The sequence below is a fragment of the Moschus berezovskii genome, chromosome 5 (genome assembly GCF_049115385.1).
Source record: "Moschus berezovskii isolate FMDL1 chromosome 5, NW_MosBer_1.0, whole genome shotgun sequence".
NCBI classification, from domain to species: domain Eukaryota; kingdom Metazoa; phylum Chordata; class Mammalia; order Artiodactyla; family Moschidae; genus Moschus; species Moschus berezovskii.
Window position 1 is genome coordinate 27,016,011 of NC_142464.1, and position 26,638 is coordinate 27,042,648.

At 43.6% G+C, this 26,638-nt stretch overlaps 1 protein-coding gene and 1 long non-coding RNA gene across 3 annotated transcripts in view; one reads left to right on the forward strand and one right to left on the reverse strand.

Moving 5' to 3' along the window:
* Window positions 1–1,385, reverse strand: part of TET2 (tet methylcytosine dioxygenase 2) — a 146,789-nt gene extending 145,404 nt beyond the window's left edge. Inside the window, exon 1 of one of the 2 annotated variants that reach the window (XM_055434728.2) lies at window positions 1,185–1,385. The gene's annotated coding sequence lies outside the window, so the exon portion shown is untranslated. The remainder of the gene's footprint in view (window positions 1–1,184) is intronic. The other variant, XM_055434729.2, reaches the window with a different exon arrangement.
* Window positions 768–26,592, forward strand: LOC148777808 (uncharacterized). Its single transcript, XR_016037416.1, has 3 exons — window positions 768–916; window positions 24,219–24,444; window positions 25,959–26,592. It is a non-coding gene; the product is annotated as an uncharacterized LOC148777808 (long non-coding RNA).
* The last annotated feature ends 46 nt before the right edge of the window (window positions 26,593–26,638 follow it).

Below are 26,638 nucleotides of genomic sequence, written 5' to 3' on the forward strand. Positions count from 1 at the left end.
AAGAGTCCTGTATGAGTGAAGGAAGGAGGATTGAAGGAAGAAGGAGAGAAAGAAGAAGGAGAGAAAGAAGAGCGGGAGGAGAACAGGGACACACAGAGAAAGGCAGAAAGATAAAGACCAGAGAACTGCGAAGAAAAAGAAATTTGGATGAGACTGTTAGAAATCTGCTCCCTGCTTCTCCGTTTCTTTACTGGGATTGGGTTTCATTTCTTTCTGCGCCCCTGACCTTGCAGCCTTCCAACTCTCCGCTCTCCCCCCGTCCCCGCGCCCGCCCGTCTGCCCCCTCCCCCGGCCTGCGCCTGCCTTTGTGTCTGCCTGTCACTTACCGGTGAACCCGACGAAGCTGATTTGGGAGAAGCACAAAGCCAGGACACAGATTTGCCCACAAATGCTCTCACCCACGTTCCCCCACGCTGGAAGGTACAGCCCATCGCAGGGCTGATGGACCTTGAGAAAAGTGGGGTTCGGGTCTTGTCTGGGGAAGCCGAGAAACTATTCTTTCCTCTCTCGGCTCCGCAGCGCTAACAAAACCCGCGGACTTCAGGGGGGAAAGAAAAAAAAAAAACCAAAAACAGCAACCCCCGACCGAGTGGACTCCTGTTCCGCTCGCCGTGACACTCGCTGAGCGCGGCCCCCCGAAAAGGGGCCACGGGGCAGCAGAAGGGGGCGGACGCAAGCGCACACTCAGGTCCAGACCCCCGGCGGAGAAAAGGGGCGAAAGGCAGTGGGTCCGTGTGCGCCCCAGGGGTGGCTGAGGGTAAACCCGGGGCTCGTCTGCCCTCCACCGAGGCGGGGGGGGAGATTCAAGGGAAAAGTCGTGCCCCCCGACAGCTGAACTAGTTTAGAAAGGCAAGCAGAGAAAAAGCTCTTTCCGGAGGATAAAAGGCCGGGAAAGCGGCCGGCCGGACTCACAAAGGTAAGTTTTCTGGGTGAGGCGGGCACGAGCATTAATTAGCAGCAGAGAGAGGAGAACACACAAACTGCAGGTTTAAAGGGGGTGGGGGATTAAAACTATATTTGTCAGCCATGTTGAAGAGGCTCCAGTAATTTGTGAAGCTTCCCTTCTTCCCTGTTGGTGTTCGCGGGTGACACTGCAGGCTGGGCTCCCCGGTCCCCGCGAGCCCGAGAGAAAGCGAAGGGGACAGGAAAGCGAGAGTCCCGCGGCACGAGAGAAGCGCTCTGACCTCGTCCTCGTCCCTCCGCCTCGCAGCGATCGGCAGTCTGCAGTCGGGGCTCCTTTCTAACAAATCCTAAAGGGCAGCCATCTTGCTTCCTTCTGCTCCTCTACGAAAGCAGCCTAGCCTCCGCATCAATATTCATAAGGCAGTTTGACGTCTGTTCTCATCACTCGGCGGGGCTGGCGTCTCGGGGCGGCCGCGGCCAGGGGGCGGACGTGACTCGCATGCGGGCCGGGCCTGGGCGCGCGGCGCTCGCGAGGAGGAGGCGGCGGGGCCGCCCGAGCTCTGGCCGCCGCCGCCGCCGCTCTCCGCCTCCTCCGGCTTCTCCGCCTCCGCCGCGCCGCTTCCTCCTCCTCCTCCTCCTCCTCCTGGCCGCCTCCTCCTTCCCCTCCGCCCCGGACACCGCCCTCTCCGCCCGGGCCTCCACCGCCGCCCCGGGGCTCTCGGCCGGGACTCCCCGGGAATTGGCTCCTCGCCCCGGGGCTCCCAGCACAAAAGCCGGAGGCACCTGGGGCCGGACGAAGGGGCTGGCACTGGGGCGCCAGGGAGGGGAGCAGTGCGCCCGGAGGAGCGCCGGGCAAGGTCCGGACCCCGGGACCCTTGGACCGGTCGCCACCCAGGTGGAGGCGTGGGACTGGCGCGACGGGGGAGGTAGTGTGGGTCCCTGGCAGGAGGATGCGAGACCCTGGCTGAACCTTTTAAACTTTTTGGTATCGTACCCACCGCGACCTTAGCGTAGGCGCGCACCTCCCCAATCCCCAGTGCCCGCGCACCCGCCCCGACTCCCACCTCCTGGCAGGCATCCCCGCGCACGCCCCGGAGCGCACCCACCTTCGCCCGCGCAGGCCCGCACCCGCACCCCCTGGAAGGTCCACTCGCCCCGCCTCGCCCCGGCTTTGGCATCCTCTCCACACGGTCGTTTTAATCTAGCTCTGCAGAAGCACTCCCCAGTTTCTCAGAGGGCATGCCCTTACTGCTTTAGGGGCCTTTAGTCTCAAAGACTCGACAAATTGGGAAATTGACCGGGGCCCGCTTCTCACCGCCCCAGCCCACCTTCTGTTTACTTTGGCCACGTGGGCTGAGAAGAACGATTCACGCAGATCCGAGAGGACTTTCTCAACAGTGACTCCTTACTTCTCCCTAAATTCGGTCGTAAGAAATAAACCTGCAATTTCAAATGGTTAAGTTTACTCGCGAAAGAGCCCCTGTTTTGCAAAAATGCCTAGCCTTACAATTAAGTAATGAAGAAATCTACCCGTAAAGAACTAAACTCCGAATGACGGACTCTCAATTTTCCCTGACGTTCGGGATTCAATAATCAGTCGCATCCGTTGACAGTTTTTCTTTTCTATTGCCGAGTAGATTTTCTTCTCTTTTTAATGCTTTGTTAAAAAGAATCGTCATTTATGTTGAAGATGAGATGAAAAACAAAGCCCATATGAATAGTTATATCAGACTGATAGTTTTTGAGATTCGCCCTCTATTAGAAGTTCTCACGTTCAGTTCAGTTCAGTCGCTCAGTCATGTCCGACTCTCCGCGACCCCATGAATCACAGCACGCCAGGCCTCCCTGTCCATCACCAACTCCCGGAGTTCACTCAAACTCATGTCCATCGAGTCGGTGATGCCATATAGCCATCTCGTTCTCTGTCGTCCCCTTCTCCTCCTGCCCCCTATCCCTCCCAGCATCAGAGTCTTTTCCAGTGAGTCAATTCGTCGCATGAGGTGGCCAAAGTATTGGAGTTTCAGTTTTAGCATCAGTCCTTCCAATGAACACCCAGGATCGATCTCCTTTAGAATGGACTGGTTGGATCTCCTTGCAGTCCAAGGGACTCTCAAGAGTCTTCTCCAACACCGCAGTTCAAAAGCATCAGTTCTTCCGCGATCAGCTTTCTTCACAGCCCAACTCTCACATCCATACATGACCACTGGAAAAACCATGGCATTCAAATTTTAGATAGATTATGGGGAGCACATCTGTTTTGGGATCGCTACATTGTGATCGGATCGCTACATTGTGATCAGGCTATTCTTAAGTCAACACAAGTTATTTTGTATAGGTCACATTTTTTGTCCGTAATTTCTTTAGAAGTGAAGATTTTACCTAATTTTATGAGATCGGAATATTTCCTCTTTGAAAAGGCTTTAAAAAGGGAACTCTTTCTATGTTACGTTGTTACGAAGAAGAGCGTTTAAAGTGTGTTCCAACGAAACATTGTTTATTCCACTTTGAGACAAAGTTGACTTTGACTTTTGGTTTCGAACTTGTCTAAGCAAGATCATTCGTTTCCCTAAGCATTCATGTAAAATGAATTTCCATCTTTTTTAACTGCGCACGAATGTGTCTTTGAAGTCTTGGTAATTGCTAATGAGCTGTAAGTTGTTTAAGAGGTGCCTTGTAATTTGTTTTTCAAGTCCCCAAAGTAAAGTTTCCCGAAGACTATGACCTACCTTTGTGTCCAGCACAAAACAGCAGAATTGTGGAAAACATGGGCTTTGGAGTCAGACAGACCTAGATGGACGTCGACTCCACCCCTTACTAAATGTGTGACCTTGAGCGTGGCACTTAACTCTTTGTGTATCAGTTCCCTCATCTTTCAAGTATGAAGTGGTAGTCTCTCAGTGGTATGCTGCTCTTGGTGATCCCAGTGACAGTAACACCAGGCTCTTCTGTCGATGGGATTCTCCAGGCAGGAATACTGCCTTTCCCTTCTCCAGGGGATCTTTCCTGGGTCTCCTGCATTGTAGGCAGATTCTTTACTGTCTGAGCCAACAGGGAAGCCCATCTTAAAACAGTGTGCTTTGGGAATTAAATATGACACTAAGTGCCCAGGTCAGTTCAGTTCAGTTCAGTTCAGTCGCTCAGTCGTGTCCGACTCTCCGCGACCCCATGAATCACAGCACGCCAGGCCTCCCTGTCCATCACTAACTCCCGGAGTACACTCAAACTCATGTCCACAGAGTCGGTGATGCCATCCAGCCATCTCATTCTCCGTCGTCCCCTTCTCCTCCCGCCCTCAACCTTTCCCAGCATCAGAGTCTTTTCCAGTGAGTCAACTCGTCGCATGAGGTGGCCAAAGTATTGCAGTTTCAGCTTTAGCATCAGTCCCTCCAATGAACATCCAGGATTGATCTCCTTTAGAATGGACTGGTAGTTATTATTAATACTGTTACCAACCACAAACTCTCTACTTCCAGGAGTTTTTCTTGTTTGACTAGAAGCATATAAGTAAATATATGTCTTCGTACATTGAATAACATGTGGCAAATATTGTACTGACATGAGTTTGATATGACTACCTGAGTGCTCCCTCACTTATGCCTATGATAATTGGGGAAATGGTCTGTAGGGCCACCTCCTCCTCATTTATCTCTTAAGCACCTCCCTCTCTCTGTGTTGGAACCCGTGGTTCTTGCCTGTCTGGAATCACACTTGACTTGCAGTTGGTTTTGCGACAGGCCCTGAACCTTTTCTTGCCGACTTCTCTGCACCCCACCCCACCCTTAACCACAATGACATTTTGTTAATTTGAAAGAAAATTCCTTACTCCTCTTGGCTATTGTGACTTTTCAACAGCAAAAGGAAGGAAAATTCTAAGTCTACAGGTATAAAATATTTTAGTAAAATTTTGTATTGTTGATCAAAAAAAAAAAAAAAAACCATCCTCTTCCTTAACCTCTATTTCTGGGAAAAGAAAAGCTATAGTGCACATAATCAGCTGTTTACTGAATATTAGTGCACATTTGTATGAGTAATTCAGAGCCAGCTTTTATTAATTGTGTGCATTCTTGAGATTCCTCCTCTTATAGGTGTGGATAATCTGTTTTAAAAGATAATTTGTTGTTTTAACAACAGTCAATTGTTATCAAACTTCTTACCATTTCCCCCCCTCCAACTAGAAAGACCAGCACTACTTCCACACAGAAAAATCCCTGCTTCCTTACCAGAGAAAAAAGACTAATAGAACAAGTTCCACGACATGCTCTTCTGTGTTAGAAAATTGACTTGATTGGCCGGGGCACCTGCTGTCTAACTCAGTTGCTGGTCTCTAAGCCTCTTAGGGTGGAGGCAGCTTCCTGTCTGCTCTGTCCTTTAAAGAGCTGACAACAGCAGCTTGCTTTACAATGCAAATTTCTTGTACTAACAAAAAATAATAGGTGATTCTTAATTTCCTCCCCTCCTACAGAATAAGAAATTTTCTTAAGGACTTGATTTTCTTTTTAACAGAGAGAAAAAAGTTGTGGTACATACTCCTTTGAAAGAATTACAGTGGTTTAACAAAAACATTAAATTATGGCCTGTTGTTTCCCATCTCCAAAAACATATTTCTGAAGCATGACATGATAAAGATTCTCTGCATGCTTAAAAGACAGTTGACCTTCAAACAGCACAGCAGTCATTGCTGTGAAGGGACTTTCTTGTTTCTTTTGTCTAGTGACATTACTGCACACCATACAAGGTATCTATTTAACCTAAGTCCAATGCCAGTTTTAAAAAAAGATCTCCAAAAGATGAAACATTTAGAACACTTTAAATTATTGATATACATTGTTACTAATATAAATAATCATTGTCTAAAGCCAAGATCATAATATTATAATTCTCTTTTGTTAATGTGATTTTTATTTTTTTCCTGACCTTGTTTCATATGGTTAATTTCTCTATAATTTGGAAATTTTTAAAGAAATAGATACAAATGATATAATCCTAGCACTCAAACCAAATGTGTGTACTGACTTAATGGGAGTTAAAACGAGAGGTCAGATGAAACTCAGAAATCTAATCTGATTAAAAAACTGCCAAAGGTGTTTTAAAAAGAATATTAGGATCACTAGAGATCTCATGGAAATGCCTCTAGAAGTATTGCCAATGTGTTCCTGACATCCACGTCTTTCCTTCTCATGAATTCTGAATCTGCAATCCAGTAACTCCTCTGCTTCTTCTCATCCAAATTTGGTAACACATTTAATGTCCCACTTTCTTTGAGAGAATAATTCAGTGATAGGTTCAGACAGTAAAGCGTCTGCAATTCAGGAGACCCGGGTTCGATCCCTGGGTCAGGAAGATCCCCTGGAGAAGGAAATAGCAACCCATTCCAGTACTCTTGCCTGAAAAATTCCATGGACTGAGGAGCCTGGTAGTCTACACTTCATGGGGTCGCAAAGAGTCGGACACGACTGAGCGACTTCACTTCTTCTTCAGTGATAAACTTCAGTAATGAAGTTTATTAGTAATTACTTCAGCACCAGTCTACATTGACAAAAGATTTTTATCGTTTTAAAAGCATTTGAGTGGACTTATCTGGTGGTACAGTGGAAGAAAATCCACCCGCCAATACGGGAAACGATCCCATCACTGGTACAAGAAGATCCCACGTGTCGGTGGAACAACTAAGCCCACTTGCCACAACTACTGAGCATGCGTGTAACTGCACGCTCTGGAGTCTGTGCTCCAGCAAGAGAAGCCCCGGCAATGAGAAGCCTTTGCACCACGGGGAAGAGTAGACCCGTGTTCTCTGCAACTAGAAATCTGCCTGCCAATGGTCCAGAGAGTCCATATGCCACAGGGCAACAGTACACTCACCACAGCTGCTGAACTGGCGCTCCAGAGCCCCTGAGATGCAGCTACTGAAGCCCACACGCTAGAGCCCGCGCTTGTACTCTGCAACAAGAAGAGCCACCGCAGTGAGAAGCCTGCACCCTGCACTGGACAGCAGCGCCCTCTCAGGACTAGAGAAAGCCCACACAGCAACCAAGACCCAGCGCAGCCAGAAATAAAATAAATGGATAGTTAATTTAAAAAACGTTTTTCATGTAAATTAGCATATGTGAAACGAATGGCCAGTCCAGGTTCGATGCATGATACAGGGTGCGTGGGGCTGGTGCACTGGGATGACCCAGAGGGATGGGATGGGGAGGGAGGTGGGAGGGGGGTTCAGGATGGGGAACACATGTGCACCCAGGGCGGATTCATGTCAATGTATGGCAAAACCAATACAATATTGTAAAGTTAAAAAAAAAAGTTTTTGCACGCTAGTTTTTTTACGGTTAGGTGTAATGGCACCCCACTCCAGTACTCTTGCCTGGAAAATCCCATGGACGGAGGAGCATGGTAGGCTACAGTCCGTGGGGTCGCCAAGAGTCGGACACGACTGAGCGACTTCACTTTCACTTTTCACTTTCATTCATTGGAGAAGGAAATGGCAACCCACTCCAGTGTTCTTGTCTGGAGAATCCCAGGGACGGGGGAGCCTGGTGTGCTGCAGTCCATGGGGTCCCAGACTCAGACATGACTGAGCGACTGAACTGAACTGATCTTTTAATTTAATGCTTGCTGCTGCTGCTGCTGCTAAGTCGCTTCAATCGTGTCCGACTCTGTGCGACCCCATAGATGGCAGCCTACCAGGCTCCCCCGTCCCTGGGATTCTCCAGGCAAGAACACTGGAGTGAGTTGCTATTTCCTTCTCCAATGCACGAAAGTGAAAAGTGAAAGTGAAGTCGCTCAATCGTGTCCGACTCTTCGCGACCCCACGGACTGCAGTCTACCAGGCTCCTCCACCCATGGGCTTTTCCAGGCAAGAATACTGGAGTGGGGTGCCATTGCCTTCTCCAAATTTAATGCTTAGAATAACCAAATAACGTAGGTAATAGTTTATTGAGAATTAAAAGTCAAGTAACTTGGTTGGGATTAAAGAGCTTGAACCAAGGTTCTGAATCTAAATTTGTTTGTTTCTGGGCTTCCCTGGTGGCTCAGAGGTTAAAGCGTCTGCCTCCAATGCGGGAGACCCGGGTTCGATCCCTGGGTTGGGAAGATCCCCTGGAGAAGGAAACGGTAACCCACTCAAGTATTCTTGCCTGGAGAATCCCATGGACGGAGAAGCCTGGTAGGCTACAGTCCACGGAGTCACATAGAGTCGGACACGACTGAGCGACGGAACGGAACGGAAAGCTCATGTCATTCCAAGCTACCCTGTGCTCTCTCCCCAGCTTACAGATACAGACATCTATGTTTACTGCCACGATAAACTTTTCACACAATTAATGTGTGGGTGTGTGTGTGTGTGTGTGTACGGGGGGGGTTGTTTTGTTACTGTTGGGGAGTTTTGTTTTTTTTGCAAGAACATTAGTGTTCCCCATTCTTCCTTATAAAACAAAAGCAGAAACAAAACCTCTTCTTTCTTAACCTCTACTTGGTTTTGTTTGTTTGTTAACATCGTTTTCTCTCTACCCTGTTTCTTAAGCTTCCCAATTGTATGTTAGAAATTGGCATATTTGAGCTCTTTAGATCAGTGATTATATTTATGTAATAAATAAATATAGCCACACACCCTTGCCTATTCCCTCTACCCCTTTAATGTATGTCTTACTCCAAATTTGTCTTACTAACAAATTGTGTACAAACATAAGTTCTGCTATCTGTTTTCACTATTGGTGTGGTAAAAGGTAGTTGCACCCTTGATCTGTTCCTGATTTCCAGGGATAACTTAGGGTTCATCCCCACCAAAGAGGAAAGCTGACAGGTGGAAAGAGTGCCACCTACTGAAATTGTCGTAGGACATATCGATGTTTGAGGATAAAGTACTCTGAATGGGATGGCACCAAATCTTTCCACTGGGAAAATGAACGAGGATCCCCTCTGGAGCAACTGGAAAATACATGTAACTAGGCTCCACTTTTATACTCCCCCAGCAGCATCTTGGGAGATTCTGATTAACATCTGGGATGGGGCTGGAGTAACAATATTTTTCAAAAGATTCACAGAAATCAGATGTACAACTTTGCTTAAAAATCACTGGTATAGCCTAGTGTATAAAAATATGATGAAAATGATTAATGCTTTCACACAATATTAATAGTTAATAGGCACACACTGTTGTTATTTATGGAGCATCCCATGACAAATAGCAAACAGTGTGTATCTTTCTGCATTCTGGTGAAGCCCTTATACCTTTGCAAAAATCCAGCACATCTGCCTGTGACTCCCTTTCTGTATTTTAGGTTGGTTAAATCCTTCTAAGAGGAGAGGGAAATGGCAACCCACTCCACTGTTCTTGCCTGGAGAATCCTAGGGACAGAGGAGCCTGGTGGGCTGCCGTCTGTGGGGTCGCACAGAGTCGGATACAACTGAAGCGACTTAGCAGCAGCAGCAAATCCTTCTAAGTTCTCTTATAACAGGTTAAAAATAGAGACTCTCCTTTAAGAAGAAGATAAGTAATTAGCTGCCAAAGAATGATCCCAACTATCAGTCGTGAAAAGGAAGAAGCAGGGGAAAATGCAAACAATAGGACTGGTAGCTTAGTGTAGAGGAGAGGAAGAAGTGTTGAAGATTGCCCGAGTTCAACTGGTGAAGACTATTTGGGATTTTTGTTCTAAGAAGAAAAATCTATTGGTTTAGTTTTATTACAGTTTTCTTTAAAAATGTAAACAAATCTTTAATACAGGCAATTAGACAAATTGATTCTGAATTCTTTCTTTTTCCAAAATAATAGTCAGGCAGTAGTTTATGAATATATTACAAAGCACCATGCTAACGATTAGTGCAGCTCTTCCTGAAAGGAAGAGCTTTACAGATTAAACTAATTTTAGGCCCCCATGAGTTAGATTCTTTCCTTTCTTATGATACTCTGTATGGAAAAGAAAGAAAAATTAAGAGTATCACTATTTGACATCCAGTTTTCTTCAAATATTTTAAGTGTGTTTTTATACTTTCAAGAGATGTGTGAGAAAGTGTAATGAGATCTGTCTCATGCCAACTCAGAGCCTGTTGGAAGGCCAAGTAGTTTCCTGTAAAGATCTAAACCACCAACCTCTGTTTAACTTGTTTTCTTATTTTATATCTTAGAATAGAATACTATTACTATTTGGCAGAAAATCTCCTTGATCTGTCAGTAATTAGGCATGCCTCTAAGTTGAACGTGGGTTGATTGCCAAGCAGTTGTTCTGCATTTCACAATGACTTTAATCCCCAAGAGAATAAATTATATTTAAGCACTGACCACAAAATAGGTGTTCTTGAAAGAGCAGTTAGAGTAGAAGGTGAAAAGAAATACACACACACATTAATTCAGAACATCAAAAACAGATGCTATTTTGGACTCAGTGGGAGAAGGAGAGGGTCAGATGACTTGGGAGAATAGCATTGAAATGTAAACATTACCATATGTAAAATAGATAACCAGTTCAAGTTCAGTGCATGAGGCAGGGCACCCAAAACTAGGGCTCTGTGACAACCCAGAGGGATTGGTGGGGAGGGAGGTGGGAGGGGAATTCAGAATGGAGGGGACACATGTATACCTATGGCCAATTTAAATTGATATATGGCAAAAACCGTCCCAATATTGTAATTATCCTTCAATTAGAATAAATCAATCTTTAAAAAAGAGTTAAAAAACAAAAAAAAGAAGCATTTGCTTGGTGGTCCCTAACATTTATTTCTCTGAAATCTTATGATCACTGACCCTAGTTAGACTGGGTAGAGAGAGAGGAGGAGGAGAGAACTGTTGGAGAATGGTATGCGTAGCATGGGGCTGAAGATGTCAGGTGGGTGTAATCCCAGTGATAATACTGATGTAGTTTAATAAAAGAGGCGTTCCTGATTCTCCTTAAATCTTAGAACATTAATAACTACTGTCAAGAATCAAGGGTCTCTCTAAATTTCAAATTCAAAAAAGGGGTAAAATAATAATTTTGGTGGGTAAGACCCACTGTTAAAGGTAAAGGCCCACTGTTAGCAACTCACAAAATAGATATTCAAAAAATTTAAAAAGAGAAACTAATAAAAACAGTTATTGGAAGTGTTAAATTCAGTCTGATATGAGTAAATAACATGGTGTAGGTCTGTAGTTTAAACCTACGCCCAAACACCTGAAACTCCAATACTTTGGCCACCTCATGCGAAGAGTTGACTCACTGGAAAAGACTCTGATGCTGGGAGGGGTTGGGGGCGGGAGGAGAAGGGGACGACAGAGAATGAGATGGCTGGATGGCATCACCGACTCGATGAACATGAGTTTGGGGAACTCCGGGAGTTGGTGATGGACAGGGAGTCCTGGCATGCTGCGATTCGTGGGGTCGCAAACAGTCGGACACGACTGAGCGAATGAACTGAATTGAAACATTTCATATGTATTATCTCATTTAGTATTTATAATAATCTTTAAAATAGATGAGACATTTATGAATCCCATTTTATCTTATTTTTTAACACTAGGGAACATGTGTTCAATGTATAAGGGGGCATGTCAGAAAGATTAAGTAACTTGCCCAGGGTCACACAGCAGGTGATACCTTCTCAGACTTAAGTGTTCTTCAATACTTTTCCACAACCAAAGGGAAAGGTATAAACCAACTTTAATTCCTTCTTGGGAACAGAAAAAAATGCTCTGGCCAACTTGTGACATTGTATCCTAGGGTGATAGTACATTTGTATTCTTTGCCCACACAGGCAGAGCAGAAAACTACAGTAATGGAAACATTTACTGTGTTCATTGTTTTCATTTGTTTATTTATTTGTTTATATTTTAATGTAGCCCAGCCAGTGTGGTAGGCATTCTGTTCACTCAAATGTGCTGCTGCTGCTAAGTCGCTTCAGTCGTGTCTGACTCTGTGCAACCCTGTAGACGGCAGCCCACCAGGATCCCGCGTCCCTGGGATTCTCCAGGCAAGAACACTGGAGTGGGTTGCCATTTCCTTCTCCAATGCATGCAAATGAAAAGTGAAAGTGAAGTCACTCATTCATGTCTGACTGTTAGCGACCCCATGGACTGCAGCCTACCAGGTTCCTCTGTCCATGGGATTTTCCAGGCAAGAGTACTGGAGTGGGGTGCCATTGTCTTCTCCCCACTCAAATGTGAGGGGAAAGTTAATCTATTACCTAAAAACATTTCTTAAGTGAAAGAATAACAAAGTATCTTCCATACTCAAAGGTAAGGAAGATAAAAACACTGGAGTTCTTCCTTGCAGTCTTTCCTCTCAGAGCACAGAGAAAGATTTTGGTTATAGGTGTATGGGTGGGTGTGGGTGTGCATTTAATGGAGCAAAGTCATTAGATAAGATGACATAGACATATTTACATAAAAAGCAAATTAAAAAAAATCTGAAGTTAATTAAACTAATTCCCCTTTTATTGAATAGGGCTATAGAGGGTGGGGTTTAGTAGATTTACTTTAAGTCAGTTACAAACTCACAGATTTTCTAATGAAACTAAAACTCAAAATGAAACTTCATACACACAATTTGGAATGAGTAAAACATTTTGCTTTAAATCATTTCATGAAAAGGCAAGTTTCTTACAACTCTAGCAAATGAGAGTGCTCTCCAAGACGGCTGCTTACCAAACAAGAGCACTTCATTACATGCCATATATCTTTACGGGGAAAGAAAAGCACTGATGTTTAACAAATTTACTGTAGAATTGTTAATTCTTGGTGACAATAATTATTTTATTTGCTGGCATATATTTCTACTTTTGGTCTTCTTAGACTTCCTGCCTGACATGGAGGGTACAGATCTGGGGATAATGCATACAGTTAAAAAGCATAACTTTATTGACCTTAGCACTAAATTGTAGGCCCCACCTTTTAAACTGCTTTGCTCATGAAAGGGTTGTGCTGTAAATGCAAAGGTTTGGGAGTAGCTTACCAAATGATTTGAAATGATTGAAAACTAACCTAGGCAAGACACTTTCTCAGAAAATTTTTTTTTAAGCTTTAGAAGTGAAGTCTTATTAGTCTCATTTTCCATTGCCGAATGGTTCATCTGAAGTTTCTAAAGTGTCATGGGTTATGATGGTGCTTGAGATACTGATGTGTCATTTGTGTTTCAATTTCACATTCTTGAGAGGCAGCTTAATCAGCACATGACCATGCTGCTACTGTTGCTAAGTCACTTCAGTCGTGTCCGACTCTGTGCGACCCCATAGATGGAAGCCCACCAGGCTCTCCCATCCCTGGGATTCTCCAGGCAAGAACACTGGAGTGGGTTGCCATTTCCTTCTCCAATGTGTGAAAGTGAAAAGTGAAAGTGAAGTCGCTCAGTCGTGTCCGACCCTTAGCGACCCCACGGACTGCAGCCTACCAGGCTCCTCCATCCATGGGATTTTCTAGGCAAGAGTACTGGAGTGGCTTGCCATTGCCTTAACCGGAGTCAAATGGCACCATTATGGAGGTCTGCCCAGGAGATCCTCAGATCACAGAAGGATCAGAAAGGGACATATCATTGCAAAAACATCCACTAAAGATGTAATGATAATGACACATCTGGTCATCCTTGTTTCACACTAGGGGTGGCATTTCCCAGGCTCTGCTCTCTCAGCCTAATTCTATAATTAAAACTGAACTTATGTGGTGATGGTTCGCTGCATTATTTTCACTTCACTATGTTTCTTCTCTCATTCAGCGATGTAACAGTGAACAAGATGTGTCGCCTACCTGCCAAGAGCTTATTGTCAAGTGGGAAAACAAACATGTGAATTGTTGTTCAGTTGATCAGTCATGTCTGACTCTCTGTGATCCCATGGGCTGTTGCATGCCAGGTTTCCCTGTCCTTCACCATCTCCCAGAGTTTGCTCAAACTCATGTTTGTTGAGTTGGTGATGCCATCCAACCAGCTGGTCCTCTGTTGTCCCCTTCTTCTCCTGCCTTCAATCTTTCCCAGCATCAGGGTCTTTTCCAATGAGTCAGCTCTTTGCATCTGGTGGCCAGAGTATTGAAATTTCAGCTTCAGTATCAGTCCTTCATATGAATATTCAGGGTTGATTTCTTTTAGGATTGATGGTTTGATCTCCTTGCTGTCCAAGTGACTCGTAAGAATCTTCTCCAACACCACAGTTCAAATGCATCAATTCTTCAGCGCTCAGTCTTTTTTCTTGTCCAATTCTCACATCTGTACATGACTACCAGAAAAACAATAGCTTTGTCTATGTGGACCTTTGTTGGCAAAGTAATGTATCTGTTTTTTAATACACTGTCTAGGTTTGTCATAACTATTCTTCCAAGGAGCAAGTTTATTTTAATTTCTGGGCCACAGTCACCATCTGCAGTGATTTTGGAGCCCAAGAAAATAAAGTGTGTCACTGTTTCCATTGTTTCCCTATCTATTTGCTGTGAAGTGATGGGACCAGATGCCATGATCTTTGCTTTTGGCATGTATCTAGGCAATGATGAAAGACTCTATGCTGTGTGCTAGAGTACAGTCAGAAGGGTGCTTACCTCAGACTTGCAAGCTCAGAGCAAACTTTCCATGAAGGTAACATGATACTGAGACATGAGAGCTTAAATATGAATAGGAGTTCTTCAAGCCAAGTAGAAAATCAGAGAAGACTGCTTGGTAGAGATCAAAGGATCTATGAAGAACAGGGACAGGAGAGAGCATGACGCATTTGAGAGAAAAAGCACATTCCATATGACTTGTTTAGGAAGTGAACAGGAAGAGGGTGACCGCTTAGGCTGTGGCAGTGTGTGGGGACCAGTTCTTGAGTTAGTGATAGTCATGATAAGGGGTTTGGGTTGTGGCCTTAAGTGCAGTAGGAAATCAATGGCTAGCTTTAATAGGGAGGAAAATGATCAGCTGTGGATGTTGGAAGTACATCCCTAGTGCACTGGGGAGAGTGAATTGAGAGAACACAATAGCAGGGGCTAGGGCACCCATGGGGAGACTGGGGTAGTGACTCAGGAAAAATCAGAGTGGTCTTGAATTAGAGATTAGGCAATAAGAAGGAGAGAAATGGACAGCTCCATGGGTATCACAGAGGCAGAAGAAATAAAGCCAAGTAAACCGCTTGGAAGCTAGATGAAGCAGAGGCAGGGCTCCAGAATGTCACCTGGGTTTCTGAGCTGGCCAAGGGTAGTTGGTGGTGAAATTCACTGGAGACAGAGATAAGAGTACCTGGGGGTGGTGGTGGTGGTGGTGGTTGAGAGCTGTGGGAGGAAAAAGAAATCAGTGATCAAAAAATCAAGTTTGAGTCACCCAAGGGACATCCATGTGGAGAGGTGCAGTAAGCAGTCGGAGAACTGAGCCTCAAACCTAGATTCAGACTGGAGTTACAAATTTTTGAAACCATCTGCATGAAGTTGCCAATTGAGGAAGATACCGTACACTCTGAGTGGGAAGAAAAGCGGTGCTCTGACACAGAACCAGAGGGACACCCTCTGTGAGGTTTGAGAGAAAGAAGAGGAACCCCCAAAGAAGGAAACAAGAGGTGTGTACTGTCGTGGGAGCCACGTTAAGGACAAGCCTCATGAAGGAGGTCTGACCTGGTTAGCAGCTGTCACCTGAGACAAGTAATGAGAAGTCCCTTGGATGTAACGGTGGGGCATTCATTGAAATCCTTGGCAAAGTGAGTTTCAGGAGAAGAGTCCTGTGACAGAAGCCAGATTGCCTGAGGTTGAAGGATAAACAGGAAGCGAGGATGTGGAGATAGGGAGAGCCAATGTTTAAAGAAGGTTGGCTGCAGAGACGAGGAAGCAGAGAGCAAAGGAGCTCCAGGGGGGAGTGGGGTTGAAGAAAGAATGTTTTAAGATGGAAGAGACTCAAGCATGTTTACTGATGAGAGAGAGCAGATTGAGGTGGGTGGTTAAAGATACAGAAATTGAAAAAGACTTTCTGAGCAAGGTCCCTGAAAGGTAGGGTCTGTTAAGAGAGTATTGTGCTGGTAAATGGAGGAAGGGGATAGGCCTTGTAAAGGGGGTGAGGGGGTGGGAACTAGTTTAAAGATGTCTTTCCATTTTTTTGTGGTTCAGGTTGTGTATAGTCCATAGTTGCTGATGGGCTAAAAGAGTTCATTTCACTTTGCCTTTCCTCTATCCCCTCCTTAGAGGACTCTGTAGATTTTCTTCATAAAGTTTTATCATTGCTTTGGAGAGAAAGAGGAATGGGGCCTATGAAATGTATTATGGATTAAAGGCTGGTGCTTGGACAAGGCTGAGGTGGTGTCTATAATATAATAAGAATTTCTAGAAATCAGAGCTTCCTTCAAAACACAAGCGTGTATTATAAAACACTCCATGGACAGAGGAGCCTGGTGGGCTACAGCCCATGTGGTCACAAAGAGTTGGACATGACTGAGGACTCACATACACACACAGGTAATAAATAAATAGTAAAGGGATCATACGGTGGCAAAAGAATCTCCATCAGGGTGATGTGTAGTGATGGCCATGGTTTCTAATCCATGCTTCCTACTATATTGATAGCTCTGTGATCCATGAAATAGCATAAGAATATATACCAAATACTGATTGCCTACTAAGTACTAAGCACAAAGTACATGTTATTTTTATATTCCTATGAGAATCCTGCATGGTAGATTGCTATTTTCAGTTTACAGATAAGTAAAGGCTCAGAGAGAATAAACATCTACAATCAAAGAGCTGGTTAATGGCTCAACTAGTAGTAGAACCCAAGTTTATCTATTTCAGTATGCGAGTATTTTGCATTAAGTAACATGATGTATCTTGCATAAATACCTAAGTGAAAAATTTTCTTTTTGCCCTCAATTTCTCTCACAGTCACATGTTATTATGCAACTAAAATATCTTCTCTTTTAGATATTAGTGAACAATCAACCTAGGGAAAAAGTAGTTTTGGTGTACAAGGAAGAGAGAGTTGAGAAAAACTAGATCCAGACATAATGAGATTAATGAGAGAAAAAAGAACTATCTTTGCCACCACATATTCCTTCAGCTGGCTTATTTGTTCATGTACTTTATTTATTAATTCCATGAATAATATTCGAAAATTTACAGAAGTATTGTGTCCTCCTAGAGCTACAGTAACTACACAACTAAATACTTAATTGTAATTATGACAGGTGCTACAAAGGAGAAGTTTAGAGGCTGTGCTGCTAAGCTGCTAAGTCGCTTCAGTCGTGTCCAACTCTGTGTGACCCCATAGACGGCAGCCCACCAGGCTCTCCCGTCCCTGGGATTCTTCAGGCAAGAATACTGGAGTGGGTTGCCATTTCCTTCTCCAATGCATGAGAGTGAAAAGTGAAAGTGAAGTCGCTCAGTCATGCCCAACTGGTAGCGACCCCATGGACTGCAGCCCACCAGGCTCCTCCATCCATGGGATTTCCAGGCAAGAGTACTGGAGTGGGGTGCCATTGATAAAAGGACACTGCTCAGTTTAGAAGCCCACTTAAGGTTTCCTTGAGGAAGTGATAATTGTGCTGACTTGAAAAATAACTAGAAATGAACCAATCAAATTGGGCATGAGGAGAGGAGTCTTGTTTCAGGCAGAAGGAATTGCACAGGGGGAAGGCCAAAAGCAGGGCTTCCCTCGTGGCTCAGATGATAAAGAATCCGTCTTCAATTCAAGAGACCCAGGTTAAATTCCTGGTTGGGAAGATTCCCTGGAGAAGGAAATGGCAACTCACTCTAGTATTCTTGCCTTGAGAATTCCATGGTCAGAGTAGCCTTGTGGGCTACAGTCCATGGAGTTGCAAAGAGTCGGACATGACTGAACGACCAACACTTGCGCTTCTAAGGCCAAAAGCAGAGATGGATGTGGCATAAGGCAAGTGCAGCTGCAGCCCAAAAAGTTTTTAGCATACAATCAGATGAGACTGGAAAGATAGGCAGGGATCAGGACATACAGGTCCTTGTAGGTCATATTGAGTCTGTTACTGTCATTTTCTATTGATTTAACCTGCTCAGGATCCATCCTCCCTTTTCTCATATACTGATACTGTGATATTATCCTTGGGAAACTGTAAGTAGATAGGGAAGAAAAAGAACCAGGCACGACTTTCTTAACAGAAGAGAGGCCATCTTTGACTTATGCCATTTTGTGATCTAAGCCTGGGCACAATGCTTGCCCTTGAATGTGGAGTGCAAAGTCACTTCAGTCGTGTCTGACCCTTTGCAATACTAAAGACTGTAGCCCGCCAGGCTTCTCTGTCCACAGGATTCTCCAGGCAAAAATACTGAAGTGGGTTGCCAGGCCCTTCTCCAGGGGATTTTCCCCACCCAGGAAACGAACCTGGGTCTCTTACATTGGCAGGCAGGTTCTTTACTACTAGCGCCATCTGGGAAGCCTGCCCTTGAATAGGTTTCAGTAATAATTCTCAACTTCTCAGGCAAGAGAAGGAACCATAGCAAAATAATATATCAGTTGTAAAGACTCCCAGTTCTATTTCAGTGGTAAAGATCAGCCTGAAACATTCAACTTCCAGATCATCCTGAACCTAAAGAAGGATAATGTTGACATTTTCTGACCCTTATGACTTTGATCAACTAAAGTTTGGACTCTGTCAATGGTCCATGTCAACTGCCCAAGTGCCTGCATAAGTGGCCATGTGCTCTTAGCTTAAAATTCCCCCAGTTTTGCTGTTCAGGGTGACACTGCTTTAGGAAAGATACCCAGTGTTCTCTTTACTTACTGCAAGAGATAATAAAGCCTTCTTTTTGAAGCAGGAAGGAAGAGGGCAGGGTACAACATTTAAAAGAATGACATAGCCCAAGGACACAACATAAACTGATTAGAACAAAACAGGCCCAAGATGGTAGGCTAGTCACTAGACTCCCACTAGACCTTGAGCATCGGTATGCACTCACCGTAACACACAACAAACTACATGACCCCCACAGGTGCCAAGAAAAGAAAATCTGTCACTGCTTCCACTTTTCCCCCTTCTGTTTGCTTCTATGAATGATGGGATCGAATGCCATCTTAGTTTTTTGAATGCTGAACTTCAAGCCAGCTTTTTAACTCTCTTCTTTCACCTTCTTTAAGAGTCTCTTTAGTTCCTCTTCACTTTCTGCCGTTAAAGTGGTATCATCTCTATATCTGAGGTTGTTGATATTTGTGGTCTCATCTCTGTATCTGAGGTTGGTGATATTTCTCCTGGCAATCTGGATTCCAGCTTGTGATTCATCTAGCCTGGTATTTCACACGATGTACTCTGCATAGAAATTAAATAAGCAGGGTGACAATATACAGCCTTGTACTCCTTTCCCAATTTTGAACCAGTCAGTTGTTTCCTGTCTGGTTCTAACTGTTGCTTCTTGGCCTGCATACAGTTTTCTCAGGTGGCAGGTAAGGTGGTCTGGTATTCCCATCTCTTTAAGAATTTTTCAGTTTGTTGTGATTCACACAGTCAAAGGATTTAGCATAGTCATTAAGGCAGAAGAAAATGTTTTTCTGGAATTTCCTTGCTTTCTCCTTGATCCAACGGATATTGGCAATTTGATCTCTGGTTCTTTTGTCTTTTCTAAACCCAGCTTGTACATCTGAAAGTTCTTGGTTCACATACTGCTGAAGCCTAACTTTGAAATAGAAGGGCACAGCTTCTGCAAGAATGACATAGCCTGAGGACACAACATAAATGAGTTAGAATCAAATGGGTCCAAGATGACAGACAAGTGAACTTCAGACTAGACCATGATCCTCAATCAGCAAGCTAAATGACACAGCTAGAGGCACCATGACAGTGCCAAGCCACTGTCAAAAAAAAAAAAAAAAAAAAGTGGGCAATGGCCCAATTCCTGGAAATTTCCACTCTTTCCCCAAAATAGTTGGAATAAGCCTCCCACTCATTGGCCTACGAAATTACCCAGCCCATAAAGGCTAACCATGCCACATTTCAGGGCTATCTCAGCCTCTGTGATGGCCCACATCTGCGTCTTTCTCTCTAAATTAATCCACTTCTCACCAATCACTTTGTCTCTCACTGAATTCTTTCTGAGATGAGACATCAGTCTGAGCTTCATTAGGTCCTGAAGCCAGGTACGGTAGGTTTTGGCTGTGTTTGAGTCCTAGCCACAGGGGTTCAAGTTCCAATCTAAGGTAAATGATTTCAGCTTGAAGGCTTTTGAGTGTAACCTTGCTAGCATGTGAAATGAGCACAATTGTATGGTAGCTTGAGCATTCTTTGGCATTTCCTTTCTTTGGGATTGGAATGAAAACTGACCTTTTCCAGTCCTGTGGCCACTGTTGAGTTTTCCAAATTTGCTGGCATATTCAGTGCAGAGCTTTAACAGCATCATCTCTTAGGATTTTAAATAGCTCAGCTGGAATTATCTTCAGTAGCTTTGTTCCATCAGAAGACCTCAAAGATATTATGTATACTCCTTGAGGAGGAACCAGGACCCTACCCCAAGGTGACATTATTGTTTCCTTGACTACTCCTCTCTTGATTCTTCATTCCCTCCCTTTTGTGATTAGTAACAGTTTGAAGATTGGGAAAGGAGTACATCAAGGCTGTATATTGTCACCCTGCTTATTTAACTTATATGCAGAGTACATCATGAGAAACGCTGGGCTGGAGGAAGCACAAGCTGGAATCAAGATTGCCAGGAGAAATATCAATAACCTCAGATATGCAGATGAATCACCATTATGGCAGAAAGCAAAGAGGAATTAAAGAGCCTCTTGATGAAAGTGAAAGAGGACAGTGAAAAAGCTGGCTTAAAAGTCCATTCAAAAAACAAAGATCATGGCATCTGACCCTATCACTTCATGGCAAATAGAAGGGGAAACAATGGAAACAGTGGAACAGGCCTATCCAAGGGCAAGTCACTGTGGATTTTGACTGCAGCCATGAAATTAAAAGATGCTTGCGCCTTGCAAGAAAAGCTATGACAAACCTAGACAGTATGTTAAAAAGCAGAGACATTACTTTGCTGGCAAAGGTCCATATAGTCAAAGCTATGGTTTTTCCAGTAGTCATGTACAGATGTGAGAGTCAGACCATAAAGAAGACTGAGTGCTGAAAATAGATGCTTTCCAACTGTGGTGTTGGAGAAGATTCTTGAGCATCCTTTGGACTGCAAGGAGATCAAACCAGTCAATCCTGAAGGAAATCAATCCTAAATATTCATTGGAATGACTGATGCTGCAGCTAATGCTGGGAAAGATTGAAGGCAGGAGGAGAAGGGGATAATAGAGGATGAGATAGTTGGATGGCATCACTGACTTGATGGACATGAGTTCGAGCAAACTCCAGGAGATGGTGAAGGACAGGGAAACCTGGTGTGCTGCAGTCCATGGGGTCACAAAGAGTCAGACACAATTGAATGACTGAACAACAACAGTTTGAACTTGCCCTTTGGAATTCAGGGAAAGTCAAGGAGGCTGAATGAACTCTATTGCCTACAAATAAGAAAGAGGGATATGAGAAAGACTTTTCCCTGGGAGGGCTGCACAGAGTCCTGCTCCATTTCAGCTTCTTGGAGGATATTGAACCAAAAGACACAACCAAGCTAAAGATCAGGAGAAGGAAGGATTTATTATTTGTAGCCAGACTCCTCAAACTGGCACATGAATAAAGAGGGCAGGGCACAACCTTTGAAAGAATAACATAGCCTGAGGACTGTGAACACTACAAAAACTGATTTGAACCAAATGGATTCAAAATGGTCAACAGAGTCAACAACTTCCTTTAGACCTTAAGCCTCAGTATATGCTCTATATAACACATCAACAAGCTAAATGACACTCCTACCAGGCTGGGATAATTCTAAGAATGACCATCAAAGACCAAAAAAGTAGGTGGGGCCCAATTCCTGGAAATCACTGCCCCTTTCCCCAAATAGCTTGAATAATCCCCCCACTCATTAGCCTGTGAAATTACCCAGCCCATAAAAACTAACCATGCCATATTTTGAGGCCACCTTGCCTTTTGAGATGGCCTACATTCTGTCTGTGGAGTGCGTTTCACTCTAAAATCTGTCACTGAGCTTCATTAAGTCCTGAAACTAGGTGTGTGATTTTAGTTAAAAGTTTGTGGGTTTTGGCTGGGTTTGAGTCTGGGCCGTGTGGATTCAAGTCCCAGTCAGAGTTACAAGGTTTCAGAACAGCAAAATTGGGGAAGTTTTAAGATAAGAGTACATGTCAATTCATGCAGAGAGGAGAGTTCAGCATAGAATCGGGACAAAGATTGACAGAGCCCAAGCTTTAGTTAATTGAAGTCATGAGGGTCAGAAAAGGTCAACATCATCACTGCTTAGATTCCAATTGATCTGGTAGTTGAGCCCCAGACTGGGGAGATTTAAATTCTGCAAAACAGCTCAAGACAGTGCTTTAGGCTTGTCTTTACCACTGAAATAGAGCTGGGATTCTTTACAACTGGTTTGTTTTCTTTGTTATTGTTACTTTTCTTGCCTGATAAGTTTGTCCTTCTGTTCTCTTAAGATCAGTATTGCTGAGGCCTAAGATGCTTACTCCTTGGAAGGAAAGTTATGACCAACCTAGATAGTATATTAAAAAGCAGAGACATTACTTTGCCAACCAAGGTCCGTCTAGTCAAGGCTATGGTTTTTCCCGTGGTCATGTATGGATGTGAGAGTTGGACTGTGAAGAAAGCCGATCGCCGAAGAATTGATGCTTTTGAACTGTGGTGCTGGAGAAAACTCTTGAGAGTCCCTTGGACTGCAAGGAGATCCAACCAGTCCATTCTAAAGGAGATCAATCCTGGGTGTTCATTGGAAGGGCTGATGCTGAAGCTGAAACTCCAATACTTTGGCCACCTCATGCGACGAGTTGACTCACTGGAAAAGACTCTGATGCTGGCAAGGATTGGGGGTGGGAGGAGACGGGGACAACAGAGAATGAGATGGCTGGATGGCATCACCGACTCTATGGACATGAGTTTGAGTGAACTCTGGGAGTTGGTGATGGACAGGGAGGCCTGGCGTGCTGTGATTCATGGGGTCGCAAAGAGTCGGACACGACTGAGTGACAGAACTGAACTGAACTGATCCAAGGGCAAGCATTGTGGGCAGGTTTAGATTTAAAAAAAAATGGCTTAGGTCAAAATGGCCTCTCTTCTGTCAAGCAAGCCATACCTGGTTCTCGTTTACCAGGGATCCCCTACTGTATCTGCTTACATTGCTTTAGCTGAGAAACGAAGCATCTGTAGTATCTTGGGACTCAGAGCTCGGGTCTACTGAGACTGGAGATTTGAGGATGTGTTTTTTAAAAAAATCAATAAAGTACTGGTTCCTTCTTGTGAGGTTTAGTAAGGCCCTTTAAGAAAGGGACAAGCTGCAGTTAACTTTGGTTTGTCTGAAAGCAGTGAAAACACTAACAGCAGCCCCTTCACCCTTATCCTGAAATCCCAACCAACCAGGAGTCAGAAACTTTATAAGTGGAGTTTGGAAAGTAAAGTCCTCTGTTCCAGTCTAAATTTAGTGCTGGCAAAAGTGAGGAGGGGAGCATGAAATTAGAAGATAAGTCTGAAACCAGGAGCTGCACACACATCTGTTGACAGAGCACCAAGGTTAATTGTTAGAAGACAGAAACTATCCCTTTAGGATCTGGAGTCAAGGATTAGACTGAAGTACCAACACTGGCTTTTGTTGCTAATTCCCTGAATTTATAGGAAACATGGTTGAGTTTACTAAATTCAACATTGGTTGAGTATACTAAACTTTTAAGGAACTTGGGTTTCCAGAGAAACTTCAACACCCATAAACTCAAAGCTGTGATTGCTCAACTCCCAAGGCAGTACTCAGCGAGGATCCTAAACCCACCCTAACAGAAATAGCACCAGGAGAAGGCTATGGAGACCAGAAAGTAAACACTCCCCAGTGCCTTTCTCAGCGATGGTCATAGAGGACAGATGACTAGCAAAATCCTCGTAGAAGACAGATCCCTGAGTAGACAAAAGAGGTTCTCAAGAAATTCACTCTAAAGCCAGAACAAGAGATCCCTCTACTCCTGTCCTGCAAATAGTACATTGTAAGCCACTCCTCCTCCCATTTCCTCTTTTCAAGTAGAAATTCTTATGGTAGCTATTTTGTTTCCTCCTCACAAATATATGTTTGTTGGAAATGATTAAATATCATTGTGCAATAAGTTGCTGAGTCAGGAGAAATGCACATTAATGAGAGTCTAGACTCAGCCTAGGAGAAATAATTGGGTAACAAGTGCCTGGTGCTGCTACATATGTTTTTGATTCTGCATGATATTATTGCTTAACGTAAGCTTGGGGAATTTTTGAATTTTTAGGTATAAGAAAAAGATGTGTGGATGGTGTGCAGCTAGGAGGTGGACTATAATAAATGTCTGTGTTTTGACCTATCTGGAATCCATTTCTTCTAGGTCTGCTCCCTGATTTTCCCAAAGGAACTACTCTTAACTTTCATTACATGTGAATAGGTGAATCTGATTTCACTTTGAGCTTCAGACATGGCCAATCAAAACATTGTAAACCTCTGACTTCAGTGATCTATTCTGGACATCTGAACATATGTCTGATATGTTCATCTGACATATGTTGGTATCTAGGCCAGTTAAATAAAAAGAAACAAAACAGTTCTGGAACTGGGTAAGAGTCAGTTTCTTTCTGTTGGGATTGTTGTGAATGTAGAATATAAGCCTGGGGTTTCGAGCACCTATCATAGACGATGAACCTACCTGACAATAAAACTAAAATAGACAGATGAGAGCATTTAACTCATTTGAGTCACTTCCATCTAGCTGAACCTAAAAATAATCTATCCTTTAATTTTTTTCATTATGTGAGTCAATCCCCTGCCTCCACTACCCAGTTTCTTGGGGGATAATCTAGATTATCTAGATTATGTTGGGTTTATTTTCTTTCCAACTGAAAGACTCTTTAGCCCAAGTGCAACTCAAGTCGTGAACTGGATTTAATCAGGGATGTGATCATGTTTGGGCTTCCCAGGCAGCACAAGTGATAAATAACTCAACTGCAATGCAGGAGACAAGAGACACAGATTCTATCCTTGGGTTGGGAAGATTCCTTGGGGAAGGGAATGGCTATCCACTCTGGTATTCTTGCCTGGAGATTCCCATAGACCGAAGAACCTGGCTGGCTACAGTCCCTGGGGTCACAAAAGAGTCAGACACAATTCAGCAACTAAACAACAACAACAAAAGTGAAGTATATAACTTGTGAAAAGTATTAGTTGCTCAGTCATGTCCAACATTTCTTTTTCTTTCAATTTTAATTATATCACCTTTTATTATTTTACAATGTATTTCCAAAAAATGCCATTACAGTTGCCTTAACTGCTCTATAAGACCTGGAATCAAAGAACACTGAGAATTAGAACACACACATCAAGCTGTAATACCTACTTGTGCTGAACCACTACTACCAAAGGGATGTTGTTTCTTAAATAATCAGATGTGTGGCAATGCAAAATAAAATACAGACTGGTTAGAACAGTAAACTTTGTTTCAATGGCTGTAGAAAGGAGGTGGTTTTGTTGTTTTTTTTTTTAAACACATCTGGTCTGCCAGCAAGATGTAATATGCATTTAGAGCAATACATGCCCTGAAAGCTTATATTTTCAGTTGTGTGCATCACCTGAACTCAGAGCCCAGATGAAGAAAGTAATCCCTCTCCATACCCTCAGCACCCCTCCCTCCATACGGTCACAATATTCCTAAACTCGAGATTCTTGTTGGTGAACTGTTTTACAATTTTTTTCTCCAGTGACACTGGATGCTTTTAGTTTTTTCTCTGAAAGAGAAGCAATGAAAATGCAAGGACACCTTTCAGGGTCCAATTTTCACATCACATTCTCCAAGTAGTAAAATAGCAGCTCTATAACATGGATTAAAAAAGTTTTCAGTTTCCTCCTAGTCCTCCTTCAGTTTTTAATTATATTAGCATTAAAATTTATCTGGAGTCAGTGGGCTTTCCCAAAGAAAATTTTTAGTTGCCAAGTATTTTCAGAAATTTATTAAAGCATTACAAATATGTAATTAGCTCTTATCTACCAAAAAAAAAATATATGTATGTATATTTGTATTTATTTATCTTCACTGAAGTGCTGTTTTTTGTTTTTTTTTCTCCTGACTGAACCTAAGAACCTAGTGGATGGACAAATGCTGGCACAAAAGGGGAATAACAAGAAATGCTTTCCACTTTCAGTGAAGAGTACCAAAGCAAGTGTCTTTCACGAGAAAAGGGAGAGAAAAGTGTTCAGTACTTCATGCACAACTTGAGCTAAAAAGAAAAAAAAATTCTCTTCTAGGTCCTGAAGCTTGAGAAAAACGAGTTTTCCTAATCACATGCTTCATGTCAAATAAAATGTCATGTCCAACTTTTGCAACCCCATGGACTGTAGCCTGCCAGGCTCCTTTGTCCTTGGGATTTCCTAGGCAAGAATACTGGAGTGAGTAACCATTCCCTTCTCCAGGGGATCTTCTCCTGACTCAGGGATCAAACCTGGGTCTCCTGCATTGCAAACAGTCTCTTTACCATCTGAGTCACCAGGGAAGCCATACAACTTGTAGACCTCATTTTATTGCTCTCCACTTCATCTACTTTCCCTACTGTGGCTGAATTGTGGACATGATGATAAGAGCCAGTGTTGACCATGAGCCATGAGGATGAGGCCAACACTCTAGAGGAGGCAGAACAACAAGGTAGAAGTAAGCTGGATCCCTAAGTGACCACCTGGATTGGAGCCACCTATCTACCTGGGACAACCCGCGAGAAATAAACTGTTTTATGTAAAGCATGGTATTTTGGTGGCTCTTTAATA